This window comes from Camelus bactrianus, chromosome 34 (genome assembly GCF_048773025.1).
Source record: "Camelus bactrianus isolate YW-2024 breed Bactrian camel chromosome 34, ASM4877302v1, whole genome shotgun sequence".
In the NCBI taxonomy this organism is placed as follows: Eukaryota; Metazoa; Chordata; class Mammalia; order Artiodactyla; family Camelidae; genus Camelus; species Camelus bactrianus.
In genome coordinates this window covers 24,798,395-24,818,194 of record NC_133572.1, presented here as the reverse complement: position 1 = coordinate 24,818,194, position 19,800 = coordinate 24,798,395, and the positions used below count along the sequence as shown (strand labels likewise).

At 40.8% G+C, this 19,800-nt stretch overlaps 1 protein-coding gene across 43 annotated transcripts in view; it reads left to right on the top strand.

The window, feature by feature from the left end:
- Positions 1–19,277, top strand: part of LOC141575936 (uncharacterized) — a 145,458-nt gene extending 126,181 nt beyond the window's left edge. For 40 of the 43 annotated variants that reach the window (XR_012504047.1, XR_012504048.1, XM_074357716.1 and 37 more), the window contains one exon: positions 17,341–19,277. The gene's annotated coding sequence lies outside the window, so the exon portion shown is untranslated. Of the gene's footprint in view, positions 1–5,849; positions 5,946–17,340 lie in introns of all 43 variants that reach the window. The other 3 variants (XM_074357683.1, XM_074357676.1, XM_074357669.1) reach the window with 1 other exon arrangement.
- The last annotated feature ends 523 nt before the right edge of the window (positions 19,278–19,800 follow it).

Sequence of the window (19,800 nt, the reverse complement as noted above, 5' to 3'; positions counted from 1 at the left end):
CAACTTACTTCTAAGATTCATTTACTTTGCCCAAGTTGATTCTAAATTTAGCCAATTCCGACAACGTACGAAACTCTTTCCTTAGGGTACCTCTTCCACAAGCCTTCCACAGCTTTCTATTCTCATATTAGTGTGTCCCTTATTTTCTCTTCCATTCAGAAATAACCAGCTTCAGGACAAAGTCACTATTTTTCATTAACAAAATATAATTCCATTCTTATATCTTCCTTTACACATTTATCTTACTTTCCTAGGATACTGAGATCATTCCCTTAAAAATAGAGTCTATTTCAGGGTGGCACCAACCATTTATTAATATATCTAAACACCTTTAGTTTCTCTGTAAGAGTAAGTTAAATGTTAAGTAATTCATATTTCAATCTTATTTTATCTGAAAATGGCATAGCTATTAAATAAAATCCTATCATTTAACTTAATTTAGCACAACTCTAGAATTTAAAGATACCAAACATTTAGAGATTATGTTAAGCATACATTTTAAAAATATATTTTAAAAATTTACCCAAAGCTCTCATCTCATTTGCATTTAATTTACTTAAAATTTTACCACACCACATTACTGTTATTTTTTTCTTGACAAATCTTCACCAGATATAACAGAATCTTATTTGACTTTCATTAAACCTAGGTACAGTAAAGGTATTATACTTAATATTGATGACTTTAAAGATGTCTATATTAATTAGAACATACTTAAACTAAACAATACCAAATATTATCTTAATATTGAATTTTTCCAGTTCACGTGATGCTGAAAGTCAATTTGTTCAGTTTTTATTTTAAAAATACTTAATTTGTAAGCTCTTATTTTTTACGTCAATTAAGCAGAGCTCTTTGACTTTGATTTTTTTTTTTTTAGCTGTATAAATATCTCACATCTGTAATGTGTACGCAGGTTTATAAACAGACAAAAGCTAGAGATCTCATAGCTTCACTTTAAAAGTTACTTATAAGATAGGTATAATAATAGTTCTAGTAGGCTGAATTTGCTTGCTCAAATCACTAAGGCTTACTATTTATGAAACAGATATTTAAGATTTCTTGACAAAGTCTGAAGGACCCGTCAGAGTTCTGAGTTCTAAAATGCCAAAAATTTCTTGGCCCTAAGTTTTATCTCATTGAGCTAATTAGGCTCAGTCCTAGGTCACTGTTTCTGTTGTTACATTTCTGGTCTGCAAGACAAAGACACACGCTTCCAGTTCCCCAGAGAACTGCTCTGTCACCCAGACCCAATTGTATCTCCTTAATTGGCATTTTTTTTTATCAATCAGGAGAGCTGTAAACAAAGAATTCAATGTTTTATAACTTTAAGGTTTACTTTATCATGTCTTCCAAAGCTTGCATAAGGTATTTAGTGATGTCTCTTTTCCTTGAGTTATAAGTTAAACCCAGGGTAAACCTCTTATTATATTTCTTTTATTAGCCACTGTATATTAGTTTTTAGTTCTACGTTATATTGGATGGCTCATGTAACTCTATTGGTTTCCTTTACTTTGTTCAATTAATATTTTCTGAGGGACAGATATGTGCCCAGCCTTATAATACCAAGAAGGGGAAGCGTTTTTCCATTGAAACAGAACTATCCCACAACATAATTAAGCAAAAGGTTTATATAAAGACCATTTAAATATACCAATTTTATAAACATTTATCTCAAATTTTTTAAATCTTATACCTTTAATTTTTATATTTATTAGGTTTAATCAATAATTTTTATTTCTAGAAGGATTGCCAGAAACTTTTTTGTTGTTGTTGTTCATTGTATCTAATTTTATAGAAAAGTCTCTAGGATGCCCAAGTTTCAGCCGAAGTGCTTAGGTCCTACTCAATTTTTAATTTGATTAATTGGTCTGTTGTCCCAATCATTAATCAAGTATATCAGTCTATATATACATATATTTTAAACTGTGGCAAATAAAATGGACTTGTTTGAACTTTAATGTTGGGGGACAGTAGGTGATCTCTTTGGCCCTTTATTTTAACTTTACTAGTGTAGTATCAAAACCTTGTATCTATTCCAAAAATGTCCATTTTATTTATCTCATTCAAAATAACCATATAAAAATATTTATCCATTTGGGATAAGCCCTTATCTTTTTTTTCCGACATTTTTACAATCCTTTTTCCAGTTATTCAACTTAATTACCAATAATTATTCTAAGTTTTTATTAACATCTCTAGAACCATTTATTGGAAAGGAAAAACACAAATGTAGCTTTTCAAAACAGTTTTTTTTTTAAACTAAGTTCTTAGGTTAACAATTAGATATATTTTTCTATCTTTAAACTTGATTTTAATAGGTACCAATTAAACAGCTGTTTATAATGAGATCTCTTTCAACTTTCACAAATTTAAAAGTTTTTCCAAATTAAAGGATCCATCATATGGACATCAATTTATATATATATATATATATATATATAGTGATTTTAAATGAATAAGATGAAGAGGATTTTCCACATGAGAGTGGGGGTGTTGCCTAAATAAAATTCAAAGCTTTACTCTCCAAAAGCTAAAGGCCTTTGTGGTCCAGGCTGATGCAACAAAGTTTAAGATGGCAAAATATCTGAAAATTGGTACAAACAAAGAATTGCTTAGAATCCAATTTATTTACGTGGCCACCATATGTACGCCATACTTGTACCTTTTGTATGGCAGAGTCCAAGGTTTCCTTTAAAAAGATAGTAAACATACATATACATACATAAACACACTTAAAAGACCCAGAGAAAGATAAAACGTTTACATTTCAAGGACTCAGGAAGAGAAATCCAAGTTCCCCCTAAAGTGGATTTTGTTTTTATAAGTTCAGAATTCCAAAAAATGTTTCTATCAGGCCTGATTATTTACTTTCAGATTGAGATTTTCTTTTCTAATTCCCAATTAATGTTGTAAGTTTTGTATGTACATAAACATGGCTGGGGTATTAATTGGAGGCTGGCAATCTGTCATTTCTTTTTCTTTTCTTTTTTTTTTTTATTTTTTTTTTGAAAGTTCTATTCCCCATTGTAAGGTCGGGTTCTCAGAATAAATTTGCTAGTAAGATTTCCCGCAGGGACAACTCTATGGCATGAAGTCTTTGTCTCTACCACTACTGCAAGATTCTCTGTCACCCGAGAAAGCTGTTACCAGCCAGGAGGATGGTCCCATTTTTGGAGTTGAAAGGTTCCTCGTAAGAGTTTTACTTTTATCCTGAAAAATTCAATGGATGTAACCAAATTGAGGAAAACATTAGACCAGCCTCTTACCTAACCACTCAGTCCTGAACCCAGTGTTTTCAACTTGGACCCACTCAGGACGTCTCCACTGGGTGAGTATTTTCCTAATAGGTTTCCACCAGCCCACTTCGGACGTCTCTTCAATGTGGGTATTTCCCGTTACCTTTCAACGAGGTCCCACCCAGTATGTCTCCACTGGGTGGGTAATTCCCCCCAGTCTCCTTCAACTGGAGGGCCAGGTACCTGGAAACACCACCAAATAAAACTCAGGATTATCAACCAATATATGAGATCCGAGAACCAGGAGAGACTCACCCAAATTCATCTGGACTCCCCGAGGAGGCGGATGGTCACAAAGGGCCACTGCTGGTACAAAGGCCCCAGTTACTCGGAGAGTTCAGGTGGAGAAAGTCTGCTCTGGGTCCCTTCATGGTGTCCAAAACAGTTGACTGAAATACATGTGCCACCTAAAATTTAAGAGTTATGTTTTATTTGCGGGAGGACTCGAGCCGGGATGACAGCCTCTCAGATCTCTCTGAGGGACTGCTCCCAAGAGGTTTGGGATGAGCTAGGATATATAGGAGCTTTACAACAAAGACAAGGTTGTTGGAACAATAAAAGATTGCTTGTTATCTAAAGAAAGCCAGGTATCTCAAGTTCAATAATTTAGTGCTTTTCTATATATGGGAGGAAGAAAATATTTTGGACTCACTGAATTCATTCTTTAGACAAGCACCTAGCTATCTAGGGCCAGTATCCTGTCCTTTCTTATTCTGAGTCTGCTCAGAGGGCACCATTGTGAGTTGCTGCAGCGGCTGGGCTGCAGGCCTTTCCTCGCTGGGGGGTGGCAGCAGCCACTAATGACTTGGTTTCAGCATTCTTTGTTTACTGACATGTTTGCAGTATTTTCATTCAAATTGTAGTATGTTCATGGACTGATTATGGATAATCTGCAACCTTGGAAAGCAGCCGAGATGGAATTACTGCAGGTACCTTCTACTTTAATAAGCTGTGTGCAAAAATAAACATGGAGGAAGCATACATTTGGATTTGGTGATGTAGGGAAGGATTTCTGCACATTACAGGAGAACGCAATGCAGAATTCCTTAAGTCCACCATTCTTTTCTGTAGTGGTTTCTGAGAACAGTTTATGGTAATTAACCAACATTGACAAACGGTGGCACACATTGCATTTAAGAGCTGGCCGACTGCACACTTAGGTATTGGACAGGTGGAATTCATAGGCAAGTGATCAGGTGGCTGGGAGAGAGATGGAGACAAGGCCTGGGCCCAGAATCCGGTTTAAATCGCCATTTCCTCACCATAGGGCCTTGGACTAGAATGTAACCTCTCTTAACCTGTTGGTGAATCTGTGAAATGGGCATGATATTATTCGTTTCTTCCTGGGATTGTTGTAAGTTCTGAAGAGTATTGTAGCACACATGAAGCACTTAACACACTGGCATTTAGCAGTGTTCACTGTGTGCGGCCGCCCCGCTTCGCGTGTGTCAGATCCGTAAAGGCAGCATTTGTCTGTTGAGGACGCACTGGTAGCCCCTTGGCTAGGTTATGAATTTGTTGATTTCCTTTAATCCTTGTAACTCTGTGTGCCATGGGCATTTATTTTCATGGACAGATGAGGAATCTCAGGGTAAAGAAGACTGTAATTTGCCCAAAGTCAGATCATAATTCTGGGTGCAGTGGCCTCGGTTCAGCATGTGCCCCAGGGCCTTCTGCCCTCTCCGTTCAGCACCAGAGCCAGATGTGGGGTCAGCTGTTTCCCAGCCCAGAATATCTGGCAGGCCGCAAGACACACTGGAACTGCGCTGCTTGAGGAAAAACTCCGGGGGGAGGCTGTTATAAAAGGGATAAACATAAAAACAGATGACAGCAAACTGTGATCAGCTCTGAGAAGGAAAGGAACACACCTCGCAGTGCAGAGCTGCGAGCTTTCCCATCAGTGCTGCTCTGGGGGCGTTCATATCGGCTAAACAAACTCTGCTGCTGCACCAAGGCAGGAAGGCAGGGAGCTTGTGGCCAGGTAGACAGGGCCTTGTTATCATACTCATTCCCCATTAAGCTGCAGCTGTCACGGGCAATTACCTAGTAAACAGTTGTCGGCAATAATCATCACGCACTTTTCTTGGTAGTTTTATTGGCCCCACCTTTGAGATGAGGTCATTGAAGCTGGGGAGTTTGCTGCATGCCCGTGATCACCTTGGAAATACCCCCACTGGTCTATCAACCTAGACTGGTGTGGCTGTCATGTCCCAGCCCTGTGAATGGCATCGTGTTGCTTCTCCCAAGTGGCCCAAATGACTGACATTGATATTCTTAATTCGTAGGAAATGGTATGTGACAATAGGTGAAAAAGGTAGTAAGAAATTGTTTGGAAAACTAGAACAAAATCCAATTCTTCCCCAGCTGGGGAAGCGCACCCAGTGTCACCCACCCTACTCACTGCCTGTCACCTCCTCCTTGCTGACTCCACGTTCAGAAGCCACTCTGAGCCTTTGAAGAACATTTTGCCTCATGACACTGTTGAATAGGACCTGCGAACCCTCTGTCCCTGGTTAACCCTCTCTTCAAAGCCATTTAAATTTTTTGCAGGCTCCTCCGCTCAGATGTAAGAAAAGACTCTTTAAACTTCTTGATGCAGCTCCTTAATGAAGATCTTGTGAAGGAAACCTAGTCAAAACCTGGGAGGTATGCACACAGTGACTGCAAACTCAGCACTTTTTGATGTTCAGTATCAGATTTGTGGGTGACTCAGGAAAGGCTTTTTTAAGGTAACAAGGGGAAAGTGAATGGGTGCAGGATGTGTGAGACTGAAACATCTCGGTCCCAGCCAGCAAGGCACCTGCGTTCAGGATGGTGGGTGGGGAGTGCAGAGTTGTCACAAAGAAAGAAGTGGTGGGATGGGAGGGAGGACAGTTAGGTACTTTACTGGGGAGGGAAATAGTGGGCTGAACATTTCCTGGTTGTACAAGAGGACTGTGACATGATGTGCTTGTATTTTGGAGAGAAGGGATTTGTGGGGACAGGCCTAGGGAGAACGCTCTCTGGCTGGGGAGTCAGCACAACAGGGAAACACAGAGAATTGGGCAGACCCCAGGGCCCTTGCTGGGGAAGAGGCTGCCCGCCAATTCGAGCCCTGGGGGCTGCTTCTGTCCCTTAGCTGGGGCCTCAGAGCTCCCTTCACAACCCAGTCCTGTTGATACAAGAAAAAAAACGTGACGCATGAGAAGGGCTGTGTCTCAGGCTTTGGATGAGCCCCTGGGATGTGCCCCACCAGATTTTGTTCCTTGGCTTCATGCAGTAAAGAATTCAAGAGCAAGCCAGTGTTGAGTAAAGGTATATTTATTCAGAGAGATACATTGAAAGGCAAGAGAAACTTCACGAGTTGTGGGGGTTTGATGCTCAGATTAAAAGTAGGTACACACTCCACATAGTGTGGGCCTTCTCTGAAGAGGGAGAGAGAGTGGTGACCCCGAGTTGGTGTTGTGTTGCTCTTTTTTCTTCGGCTTGGTGGTTTCATATGCTAATAAGTAGAAGGATCAGCCTTAGGGCAAGGGGCTTGTATTCCCAGAGAGTTGACCATTTCCCACCCTTTGACATTTTGTGGCTAGCCTTGGGACTGCCATGGTGCCTGGGGCATGTTATTCACCATGTTACTATTACAGTGGGTGCATAATGAAGCTCAAGATCTGCTAGAAGTTAAATCTCTTCATCCTGTGCCTCAAGGCCTATTGGGGGTTGAATCCTTCACCATTATGATGTTAATTGTTGTGGCCTTCCTTGAATGGATGTGCTCTGCCCCCTTCCATCCTATCTCACTGTGATGACACAGAGAGAACAAAGGCCGGGCCCTGCCTGTGCTCCTGCATTTAACAGCGGGAAGTGAGGTGTGGGCTTATGATGACTCTGAGTGGTGAGAAGGATGTTTCAGATTTTCCCACGTGAGACATGGGGACCTGCCAGCACCCACTGCAGAACTATCTCACGGGCATCGTCGCTTGTGTTGTTTTGGAAGCAACAGGCCAGCCAAGAAATAAGCACCACACAGAGGGTTGGAGTACTGAGATTTATTACCCCGGCGGGCTCAGAGGGGCTTCTGTTCCAAAGCTCTGAGCACCTCCAAGACCTGCACGTGAGGTTTTATAGGTTTAATTACAAGTATGGGGCTATTAGCCAATAAGGCTCCAACAACAAAATGCAAGGAATCAGTACACTGAAGCTTATCAATTTGGAACAGATCACATTACTGACAATTGTTGACATCGGATTTACGAGTTAGCCCAGCAAAACTTACATCAGTAAACGGACACTTATCACACTTAGATTTGTGACTTATCTTGTTAGCCCAGCTGGGCTTTTCCTTCACAGTGTCACTCATCTTTTCTGTTTTTTTTTTTTTTTTTAAGTATTTAATCCAAATTTAATATCAGGATTATTTGGGAAAGAAATTTCTCTTTTTCTTTTCTTTGGGGCTCTTTGGGGGGGTAGGTAATTAGGTGTATTTATCTGTTAGTGGAGGCCCTGGTGTTCGAACCCAGGACCCTGTGCACGCTAAGCACACGCTGTACCGCCCTCCCCATCATCTTTTTCTTTTTGCTTTATCTGTCAAGAATCTTACACCTGAATTTCTAGTCGGCCTTTAACACTTGCCCTGACTTCATGGAATCCATTTTTATGACTTTACCTCCCACTGGTTTCATTTAAGTATTGAATCTCCATTTTCTCTTCACTCTCAGTTTTGCCTTTTTGTTGTTATGGTTGTTAAGGTGTGTTTAAAAAAATTGTTTAATTTCTCTTTTAGCAGGAGGCTAAAAGTAAATAAATATGTAAACAAACAGCACACTAAAATGCTTTTATACATTCTAAGCTGTTTAGTAGTTACTTAAAAACTGAATTGAATATTAAAGTGATAACATTTTTAAATTATTTTTTAATTTTTTACAAAGATATAGCTGATTTAAAATATGATATATTTCAGGTGTACAATAGATGCTCCATTTATATTTACTGTAAAACATTGGCTGTATTCCCTGCGTTGTAAGATACATCCCTGTAGCGTGTTTACATTATATGTTGCAGTTTGTATAAGAAATTTGGATAACGCAGAGTCTGGGATGTGGCTGTGTCTGACCCAGGTTCACGCTCAACCTGCCTGTCAGAGCTCACGCCCTCACTCCTGTATGCAGGAGAGCGAGTGGAGGTAGCTCTCATCAGCGCTGGTAACAACCTCTGAGTGGCAGTGAAAGCAGTGACTGTGTGTGGACGTGCAAAGTGTTGTTTCAAGAGCTTTCCATGCATTTTTGCATTTAATAATTAAAGCCCTCCTGTGAGGAAGCGTTTTATGATTTTAATGAATAAAACTTTTTTTGATATTGATAGACTTCAAACCTCCGGAAAATTTACAGGAATAGTACAATAAACACTCAGATACAGTTCACCTTAAAGGGCACTATTTGGCCTTTTGTGTCTGGCTTATTTTAGCATAAAGTTTGAAGGTTCATCCATGTTGTAGCCTGAATCAGTACTTTATTCTTTTAGTTTGATAATATCCTTTTTCTTTTTTTTCGTTTTTGGTCTATTTAAAAACATTTTCATTGAAGTCTAGTCAGTTTATAATGTGTCAGTTTCTTTTGTACAGCACAACACTTCAGTTAATGAAGAACATACCTGTATTCATTTTCATATTCTTTTTAAAAATAAGTTACTATAAGATAATAAATATATTCTCCTGTGCTATACAGTATAAACTTGCTGTTTATTCTATACATACTCTGTATCTGCAAATCTTGAACTCCCAATATATTCCTTCCCACACCCTCTCCTCTCTGGTAACCATAGTTTGGTTTCTATGTCTCTGTGTCTGTTTCTGTTCTGTAGATAAGTTTATCTTTTTGTTTCTTTGCTTTATTTTTTGTTTTTTGTTTTTTTGTTTGTTTGTTTGTTTTAGATTCCACATGTGAGCGATCTCATATGGTATTTTTCTTTCTCTTTCGGGCTTACTTCACTTAAAATGACATTCTCCAGGTCCATTCATGTTGCTGCAAATGGCATTATTTTATTATTTTTTTATGGGTGAATAGTAATCTATTGTACAAATACACTACAAACTCTTTATCCAGTCATCTGTCAGTGGACATTTAGGTTGTTTCCATGTCTTGCTATTGTAAATAGTGCTGCTCTGAATGTTGGGGTGTAGGTGTCTTTTTGAATTACGGATCCTTCTGGATATACGCCCAGGAGTGGGATTGCTGGGTCATATGAGAGGTCAATTTTTAGTCTTTTGAGGAACCTCTATACTGTTTTCCACAATGGCTCCACCAAACTTCATTCCCACCACAGTGTAGGAGGGTTCCCAATTCCCCGCAACCTCTCCAGCATTTACTGTCTGTGAACTTCTGAATGATGGCTATTCTGACTGGTGAGAGTTGATACTTGATTGCAGTTTTGATTTGCATTTCTCTGATAATGATATTGAGCATTTTTTCATGTGCCTATTGGTCAATTGTATGTCTTCATTGGAGAAATGTTTCTTTAGGACTTCTGACCATTTTTGGATTGAATTGTTTGTTTTTCTTTCTTATGAAGTGTAAAAGCTGTTTACATATTCTGGGAATTAAGCCCTTGTCAGTCTCATTTATTGCAACTATTTTCTCCCATTCCATAGATTGTCTTTTTGTTTTGCTTATTGTTTCCTTTTCTGTGCTAAAGCTTGCAAGTTTAATTAAATCCCACTTGTATATTTTTGCTTGTATTTCTATTGCTTGAGTAGACTGCTCTAGGAAAACATTGTTGAGATGTATGTCAGATATTTTGCCTATGTTTTCTTCTAAGAGGTTTATACTGTCTTGACTACATGTTTAATTCTTTAAGACATTTTGAATTCATTTTTGTGTATGCTGTGAGGGAGTAGTCTAACTTCATTCATTTACATGCAGCTGTCCAGTTTTCCCTACATCATTTGCTGAAGAGGCTGTCTTTACTCCATTGTATGTTCTCACCTCCTTTGTCAAAGATTCAATGACCAAAAATTTGTGGGCCTATTCTTGGTAATTTTGTTTATCCATTCATTGATGGATGGATATTGTTTGTAACCTTTGGCTACTCTGAATGATACTGCCATTAATATTGATGTGCAAGTTTTGTGAGAATATGTTTTCATTCTGTTGGCTGTACAGTTGGCCCGCCATATCTGTAGTTTCCACTTCATGGATCCAGATGGCTGGTTGTAAAGGGACTCGAACATCCTTGGATTATGGTATCCAGGGTGGGGGGTTCCTGAAACGAACCCCCCGAGGATACTGAGGGATGACTCTATATGTAGGAGTGGAATTGCTGAGCCATATATTTCTAACCTTTTGAGGAAACACCAGGCTTATCCAAAGAAGCTGCACCATTGCTCCTTTCCAACGGCTGCATATTGAGGGTTTCCATTTCTCTGCCTCCTGACCGACACTTGTTATTGTCCATGTTTTGATTATAACCATCCTAGTGAGTGTAAAATCAGATATCATTTAGATTTTGATTTCGCAAGTGATGCTGAGCATCTTTTCATATGCTTAATGGCCAATTGTGTATCTATTTAAATACTTGGCATATTTAAAAATTGGGTCGATTTTCTTTGTATTGGTCAGTTGTAAGCATTTGTTTTATATCCTGGATACTAGTCTCTTATTAGATATATGCTTTGCAAAATTTTTCTCCTATTCAGCAGATTGTCGTTTCACTTTACTTTTTTTAAACATTAAAACAATTTCTTTCTAGGGGAGGTAATTAGATTTATTCATTTTGTTTTTCTTTCTAAGCACGCACTCTATCACTTGAGCTACACCCTTCCCCTTCATTTCACTTTCTTGATGATGTCCTTTGTAACAAATGGTTTTAATTTTGATGAAGTCCATTTTATCTTTCTTTTTTTTCACTTGTGCTCTTGGTATTGTATCTAGGAAGTCATAGCCTATCCTAGGACCACAAAGATTTAAACTATGTCTTCTTTTAGAAAATTTATACATTTAGTTTTTACGTTTCTGTCTGTGATCCATTTTGAATTAATATTTTATTTGTTATATAATATACTGGGGTCCAGATTCCAGAATCATTCTTTTGCCTTCAGATACCCAGGTGTCTCTGCACCATTTGTTGAATAGACTATTCTTTCAATGGAGTGTTGTTGGCACATTTCTGGAAAAATGACTGTAAATGTAAGTTTCCCCCCTGGATTTTTTACTGTGTCTCATAGATTTTTGCATTCAAACTTATGCCAGTACCATAATGACTTGAGTACTATAGATTTGTAGTAACCTTTGAGTGAGTCCTCCAACTTTGCTCTTCTTTTTCAAGATTGTTTTGGCTGTCCTGGGCCCCTTGCACTTCCATATGAATTTTGGCATCAGTTTTTCAATTTTTGCAAAGAAGTCAGCTGGAATTTTGATAGGGACTCCATTAAATTTGTAGATCACTTTCGGGAGTCTTAACATTTTTAACAATATTGTCTACCATTCCATGAACATGGGATGCCTTCCATATATGTAGATCTTTTAATTTTTTTTTGGTGATACTTCAAAATATTCAATGTGCAAATCTTGTAAAATTTTGTTAAATGTATCATTTCATTTTTAATGCTGTTGTAATTTGAAAGGCTGAGCTTCCTAAGGGTGGGACTATATATCAATTTATTTATTTCTAAGATTCCTACACAGCAAATACCCTAGATTTATATTTGCTTCATAAATCTATCCACAATTCTTCCCACCCCCGTGTCATAAGAAACCAAGACCCAGGTTAAGCTACCTGAACACCTATGTGGAAGTGAGAAGTGAGACCCTTGGGTGGGGCTTTGTGCAGATTATAATGAAAGCTTATTCATTATGGCTTCATCTTAATTTCTTTTAAACAATCCTCTCAGTGTATATAGTCAGATACATTAAGAACATGACCTTTTGATGTGCAGAGGAGCTAAGACTATAATTTTCAAGTAATTTCTAGTGAGAGTGTTGTACTTGAAACCTAATTTGAATCAATCTTTGAAGATTTATGTTTCAGGAGCTTTGACTATATAATACCTGTCTTTATTTAATAACTACAACTAAATGCTCAAACAACATGTAAGAGTTTTAGCAACCTGCCCCTGCCCCGTAGTGCTGGTTGGCTGCAGCTGTAACTGGAGTCAACGCTTACCTATCCCAGTACGCTTGGGCGGATCTGCTCAAAGGGGTTCGTCCAATAGTTTGTCAGTAGTCTTTTGGACAAAGCCATAAAACATTGATTTAAGGTTGCTGGAATGGAATCTATTTTATTAATATTAAGTAAGCACATATTGAGTGCTTACTGTATGTTGGGAATTGTCCCTCAGCTTCATATCAATATTATTTCGCTTAAAACCTCTCATATTTCCTTGTTATTCATACATTGCAGATAAGGAGACAGAGGATTTGGTCTTCTCTCTTTTGGGTGGAGCTCATTATCAATGATGGGAAGTTGTAAGGAAAAAGATATTGATTCACCCTGAGAAAATATTTTTCTGAGAGTCAGCAATGAATAGGGTGACCACTGAAGAGGGTGATCATTGTTCGATTGAGACGATCCCCGGGTTGTAGGGAGTCAGCATCCCTGTCCTGGACACGGCACGTGTAGCGCTGTGTGGTGGGTGAGGCGGCGCGGCCGCGCAGGGAACGTGGATGCCGGGCCATTGGGCTTTGCTCAGGCCCGGTGGGGCTTTATCCTAAGGGAAGTGGAACGTCATTGTCAGATTTTAAGTAGGGGAGAAGGGTGCTCTCGTAGATCACTTTTGTCTTGTAGAATGCTTAGAAACATTTAGAAGGCTCGGCAGGAAGTGATGTGATAAGTCAGAGTAGGGTGATTTTGAGGTGTAGCAGTGTTCAATTTTCAAGGTATTTTCAGTCCCATGTTTGTGTCTCAGTAGCCGTGTCACTTTGGATGACACACTCAAGGAAGTGAAACAATTTATCTTATTAATTGAAGCAGTGATATACCGACTTCCCAGGACTGCTGTGGAGATCCAGTGAGATAACGTGTTCATAGTGTGCAGTGTGGTCCCCAGCACAGAGTCAGTGCTGAGGGAGTGCCAGTGAGAACCTGGTAGGTGAGGTGTGGGTGGTGTGACTCGTTGACTGAGGAAATTGGGCCCTGAAGGATGGGTCCAGTCACATCTGTGAGTGATGGGACTGAGCTGGGAGAGGCAGACAGACCTTGACCCCGACAAGGGGCCCTGGGCAGGACGGCTATGTGAGGAGCACCATGAAGTCAGCTATTTGCAGTTGGAGTTGGAGGTGCCCTTGAAACATCTAAGTGCAGTGCCACAATCACAGAGGAGGTCTAGGACCGGGCTGTGCATTTTCCTATAATCTCAATCCCTGAGGACGCCGAGGTATTGATCATTGAACGTGAAGACATACTTACAGGACAAGTGAATAGTAGTATCATCTCTGTCATCAAAGCTCACGTCTCTTTATTCATCACTCACTTTGCTAATTGGGTACTTACAGAGCTCACTTCACCGTCCTCACCTGGGCTCAGGCTCCACAGAAAAGATATTATGAGTCTCCCTCTCTTCCAGAAGAAAACACATTTAGCTGGTAGACTTCTCTACTTCGCCAGACTTAGAATTTTAGTTTGTTGATTTAATTCTGTTTTCTGTTGGCCGTCTCCTGACAGGAGAGACATTTTACCTCATGGTCAGGTTTCAATTAGCTGTTACTGAGAACTGCTGATCTGATCCATAGTGTATTTTTTCTATTAACTTTGTAGAGTACTTATCATTTTTCTGTCTTTGCCCTTTAATTTTGTTTCCTCTTCAATGTTCTATCCTATTTGGGGCCTTATTTTATTTTTTAATTAAAAAATGTCTGTTAGCATTTAAGAAAACAAAAGCAAAGAAAAAATGCACATGATAGCTAAATTTAGAAAATATCTATTGTGTTTTCTGCCTTGGCAATGGAGGGTTCTAGAAAGTCTTGAAAACCTTCATTACATAAGTTCCTTAAAATGCTGATTAAGAAATAAGACCTTCCTTCCTCATCTTTCAAGCTGCACAGCTAATTGTGAAGAAAGTGAGGGGAAATCCTCAGAAGCCAAGTCAAACCAGAAAGCAGGGATTCTGGGAGATACTTGAGCCTTAGAAGCCCTGGGGGGCCAGTTGGCTCCTGAACTGAGTTTCAGTTGCCTTGACAGGAGGTCAGGAGATGAGCCCCAGACCTCTCACACTGGGAGTTGGATGGCTGTTCTTATGTAAGGCCAAGCATATCCTGAGAATCCTTCTTTATAAAAGGGTGAATTAAAATGAAAATTAAAAAAGCATTCCTCAAGGCAAGGAAGTAAGGAAAGTTAATTTTTTTGGAAGCGGGGAAAAATAACATATCCAATGTATGTATTTAGTTTAAATCTGTTCTGGCATGAGAGTGACAACAAGCTCCTGGCAGAAAAATCACAGCTCCTCCCGGAAAGAGAAGTTGTGTTTTGAATGAATCAGTGGGCAGCCATTCGGAAAAATGTCTCCAGAGTCTACTGGATCAAGATACTGAACCCAAACTCCTCCCTTCCATGGTCTCATTTAAATAACCAGAAAGGTTTTAAAGGAAAGAAGCCATAATCATAGTTCTACTTATTGACATTAACATATGCTAGGAATTCAGAGGTGACTATGGAGTTGTCTCCTCTTTTATGGAACTTACTTTCTATTTGACATAGTTGGGGAACTTGGTGGAGGGTGGTGTTAGCCTGTTGCAATTAGCCAGGAGAGGAGATTAAGAAAACAGTGAAGGGTGGGTGACATTTTTAGCTAAGGACAGTCCTGTTCAGTTGGTTTGTAATTGCAGACTCGTTGAGTTGTCACTGGAGGGAATTGATCTTATGGAATTTGGACTTAACTCAGGCCTCTTCAGAATGGACAAGTGAACCTGGAGAAAGACAGTCAAATCTGTGCAGACATTAAAGTCCACGTGAACGTGCTCCATCCCTGAGCCAAAGATAGGACAAGTAGGCAGCACTTCTTGAGGACAGAGGAGTGGTTTTTAAGGTTCTCCAAGAATGAATCCCAGGGAACCGGATGGCCAGTTGTCAAACTGTGACTTTGCTCTTTGGACGGTGTACCCACCAAGGGTATTGGCCGTTTATAGGCTTCCATTTCTCGTTAATACATGTCAGGTGATGAGGACGGGCGCACAAGCGTTTGACACCTTGTCGAGGCGCATTTGAATACCTGCCTAGAAGCGCGGTCGCAGCTGCGGCTGCGTCATACATCTTGCCGCCAATCCCGCTCCCCGGCTCCGTGATCACGGCAGAGTGGTTCCTTGTTGAGCTGTCCGTCTCCTCTGTGACATCGTAACCAAACAAAAGACTGGAGCGTATTAGCTTGGCTTTGTTCTTTTCCATCCTTCCCTTCGAATGATGATGACTGATAGTGGACCTAGTTACATTTGCAGATGATTTACAAGTAGTGCTGTCAGTACAAACCTTGTAATCCCCGCTGTGTGATCTAGAGAAGAAAGTGACATTCTTTCCAAATTGTTTTGATGCACTTATGTGGGAAAATGATGTACGTTTGAATATGTATTTCCTCTCTGAATCATCATGGCTAGAGATGAATATTTGTAGACATGGAATGAGTTTTCTGTATTTGAACTGTATGGTCACCTAAATTCTCCTCAGCTTTTTAAAGTCATCACTGGAGTGCTACCTCCAGAGTGCCCCAAAGCATCCACCACTGCATGTTCTTCGGACGTTGTGAGTTTCAAAGTTGGAGAAGGCTGCTGGATGGTGAGGCATTCTCTGGCACATCTCTGGCAGGCTGACGTGAGCTTAGCACCCAAGACTTGGCAGACAGTATCTAACCACGATCACGTCCATTTCTGGGACACTCATGGAGGATTTTACACCTATGCTAGTGGCATACGTTATTTCATTTAGTTTTCCCAACAATCATAATTAGATTTTATCACCTGTATTAAAAAGGAAACTGTCAAAGCGAGTGACGTGCAGACTTTCGACTGGAACACGGGTATTTCTGATACTTGTCTCTGTTCCCTCCCCGGCCTATCCTTCCAAATGGCCAGGAGACTCTTCCTCAGTCTTGAGTTTCCCGCTGATGTTACCACTCTCTTTGATTCTGGAGAGGAAAACAAGTCTAAACTTAATTTCCATTGGAAATGGAATGGAGAGTTAATGTTGGAAGCCGGGAGAGTCTGTCCTGTGATGAAGCGGTCTCCGAGCCACTTCCACTGGGACGTCACATCACTGTCTGGGCCCCTTGCTCAGCCTGTGCACAGGTGATAAGCCAGATGTGCCGAGCAGTCCTCCCGGACAGGGCAGTGGGTTGGAAATGGGTTTGGGGATTTGGTGTCATTATATATGTTCCTGAGGGTCTTGGCCTGGCACTTCGAGTCGGAGCATTCCCAGTCACACAGACTCGCTCTGGGTCCGTGCAGACCTGACGTGGCCTCAGCCTGAGGCTCAGGGCCCGTGGTGATGAGGAGCATTTTAGTCCATGGTCTGCCGGAGGCTCTGACTCTTCTGGGCTGTGGGACTTTGTCCAGGATGATAATAATTCCTCCCCGAGTTTCAGATTTCCTTGCCTGTGAGCCGGGGTAGTAATAGTTTCTGAAATGATTGTAATGATTCAGTAAGGGGTGCAGCATGTGCTGGCAGGTAGCTGGTGTTTAAGGAGCAGAAGTCGCAGTCACTCTGTCAGCCTCTCACTGTGTGCTCTGTGCTTTGAGAGGTTGTGTGTTTGGTGAAAGTCCCGCCCAAATACTAGGGCCTAGATGAACTGTTGTTCCTTTCATTTCCCTTCCTTTTCCTCTTTCCCTTCTCTGTGTCCCATGTTTAGGTAGCAGATTCCTCTATTTCAGGGAATACGGGCCTTTCTATAAAAGGACAGGCGGAACGCGGAAAGATGGGGCCCGTCTGCACAGCGCTGCTTCCCTGCATTTCTGCATCCGGTTCCATGAGTGCACGAAGTTAGCCTTCCTCTTCCTTCCTGTGTCATTGGGTCTTTGTTTTAAGGGAAAACTTTTTACGGGTCTTTTTTCACTTACATGTTTCGTTCAGATGCTTGTTGCTTTTCTCCCAGTGCTTCAGCGTTCCGAGGAGAGAATTCAGCAGTGCAGCATCCTCTCCGAGCTCTATGAGTTGATCGGCTGCCACTGCAAGTCCGCCTTCTTCAAGCGGGTGGCCCCCGTGCAGCGCACGGCCCCCGGCATCACGGAGCCTGGTGGGAAGAGCTGCTACCGTCTCCTTCTGCAGACGCTTCCTGGCTACAGTCTGTCGCTGGATCTACAGGACTTCAGGAAAGGTGTTGGAACTAAAACATCACTTTAGTCCCATTAACCATGCCGAGTTTGGGCCCTGCTGCCCTGTCTCATCAGGGTGAATTGTGATTCGTTTTGAACAGGGCTCAGCATACTTTTTTCTGTCAAGAGCTTGGGAGTAAATATATCAGGGTCTGCAAACCTCCTGATCTCTGGTGCAGCTGCTCAGCTCTGCCGTTCAGACGCCAGAGCAGCCGGACAGTCCACACAACCACAGAGTTTTATTAACAGCGGTGGCTGGGGCTGGATTGGGTGTATGAACAGCAGTTTGTCCCCACAGCCTCCTCACTATTGACACCTGCACCAGAGCGTGCATTTGCGACAATCGGTGAACCTGCACTGACACGTCATCATCACCCAGAGCCCATACTTGACACTAGGATTTACACTTGGTGGTGTGCACTCTATGGGTTTGGACAGATGTACAATGACATGTATCCACCGTCACAGCATCATACAGAGTAGTCTTAGTGACCCTAAAAATGCTCGGTGCTGCACCTCATTCATTGCTCCTTCCCCTCTAGCCTCTGACAGCCACTGATCTTTTAGTCTCTGTGGTTTTGCCTTTCCCAGAACACCATACAGTTGGAATCAGACAGTTGCACAACCTTCCCAGATTGGCTTCTTTCACTTAGTAATATGCATTTAAGTTTCTTCCATGTCTTTCCATGCCTTGATAACTCATTTCATTTTAGCACCAAATAATGGTCCATTCTCTGGCTGGACCACAGTTTATTTATCCATTCACCTACTGAAGAACAGCATAGTTGTTTCTGAGTTCTGGTGATTATGAATAAAGCTGTTATTAACATCTGTATGCAGATTTGTGTGTGGACACAAGTTTCCATTTTGTCGAGTAAACACCAAGGAGCACAGTTGCCAGATCATATGGTAGGAGAATATCTAGTTTTGTAAAAAATTGCCAGACGGTCTTCCTAAGTATTTGGGCCATTTTACATTCCCAACAACTATGCATGAGAATACCTGATGCTCCAAATCCTCACCAGCATTCGGTGCTGTCAGTGTTCTGCGTTTTGGCAGTTCTGACAGGTGTGCAGTGGTACCTCGCTGTTTCAGTCTGCATCCCCTTGATGACAGATGCTGTGGAGCATCTTTCCATAGACTTCTTCGGCATCTAGATTTCTTCTTTGATGAGGTCTGTGTTCAGGCATTTTGCTCATATTTTAATCAGGTTATTCATCCTTCTTGTGTAGTTTAAAAAATTTTGGTATATTCTGGATATCAGCCCTTTATCAGTGTGTCCCTGCCCTTCACCTGCAGTACTGGAGTTGTCCTTTGGTTCTCAGTGGAGTGTCAACTCTTCAAAGAGATTCTCTGTCTTCCTTCAGCCTAAATACTGTCCTGGTATTTTTCACATTCATTGACTCATTTTGTTCTTTTTAAATAGCATTTCCCATAATTTGTACTTACATTAAAAAAAAAGGCAATGATTGAACACCGCCTCCCCCACCAGGGTGTGTGCCCTGTGAGAGCAGAGGCCCTGACCCCACTCACCATTTCCTAAGACAGCACATTGCACATGTCCATGTAAAAGTGTGTAACGTGGGGCCAAACCTGATAAGCAGCTATGATGACTTGTGTTGTCTACCATTTATTGAGTAGAATTTGTTTCTGATCTTAATGATTAAATCACATGAATGAAACTTGTTTGTTTTGAAAAATAAAACAACAAAGCACACCTCCATGTGATTGGTACTTTCTACTTAGCCTTCTGACCCAGGAGGGGATGTTCACCATCATTTTGTGGAGGAGGTTGGGGAGGTAAAGTAAGAGAGTGAGATCAAATAAAGTAAAAATGATAACTATCAGTTGGCTTTATTTTCACTAAGATATAAAAGTTACTTTAAACCCTATCTCAGCTGTTGTTCTGTTGTTTTAAACATTTCTCATAGAATTAAATGGAAGCCCACTAAACCCTGAAAGGGAAATTGTGTGCTCAGGTCCTGAAAAGAGTTTATGTCTATTTCTTGAAATGCACAATTTCCCTGCTGGTTACAGAAATTCGAGGCGGGAACACAGCCATGCGCTGTGTGTTTCTGCCGGCTTCACGGGCTGCTCAATGTCATTTTCATTTTCTTGTGTTGCAGTTTATGAAGGTTTTCCATGAGATATATTTCTCAGCCTTTTCCTGAATGAAGGATTGAATTTTCCACAGGAAATCTTATGAAAGAGGGTAACAAGGCACATGGGTTTCCCAAAAA